A 543-nucleotide genomic window follows, 5' to 3' on the forward strand; every position below is an offset into this window, starting at 1 on the left:
ACATTAGTGTCACAGTGTTCAGCCTCACAGCAACCACAAGTACGGCAACTTGTACACCAGGGCTATATGACCTAGAGGAATGTCTGAACAAAAACAATGAAAGACAGGCCCAAAGGCCGCGGATTAGAAGTCACCCACCTTTGGCTTGGTAGCATCGCTTTCTGTCCACTGGGCCAGCTGATCTGTCTCTCTGTGTTGATGTTATTGTTGTTAAGTGCCGTCGAGTCACAGGCGACTCATAGAGACCCTATGAGGGACAGTCCTCAACACTTGGGTGTCTTTCATCCTCTCTCCAGATTATATATAACTATATCTATATATCTATAAAATATATATATCTTGTTGTTGAGTCTCCTGCAAATCATACTGACCCTATGGACAACAGCTCCGAAGGCTGCCCTGTCCTGAGCCAGTCTCACTGACTCCGATACACCTGCCCCCATTGCCCTGTTGTTGTTGTTATGTGCCGTCGAGTCATTTCCGACTCATAGCGACCCTATGCACAACAGCCCTAAACCCTGCTCTATCCTGCGCCAACAGCAC

The sequence above is a fragment of the Elephantulus edwardii genome, unplaced genomic scaffold (assembly GCF_000299155.1).
Source record: "Elephantulus edwardii isolate Elephantulus edwardi_28Jun2011 unplaced genomic scaffold, EleEdw1.0 scaffold00083, whole genome shotgun sequence".
In the NCBI taxonomy this organism is placed as follows: domain Eukaryota; kingdom Metazoa; phylum Chordata; class Mammalia; order Macroscelidea; family Macroscelididae; genus Elephantulus; species Elephantulus edwardii.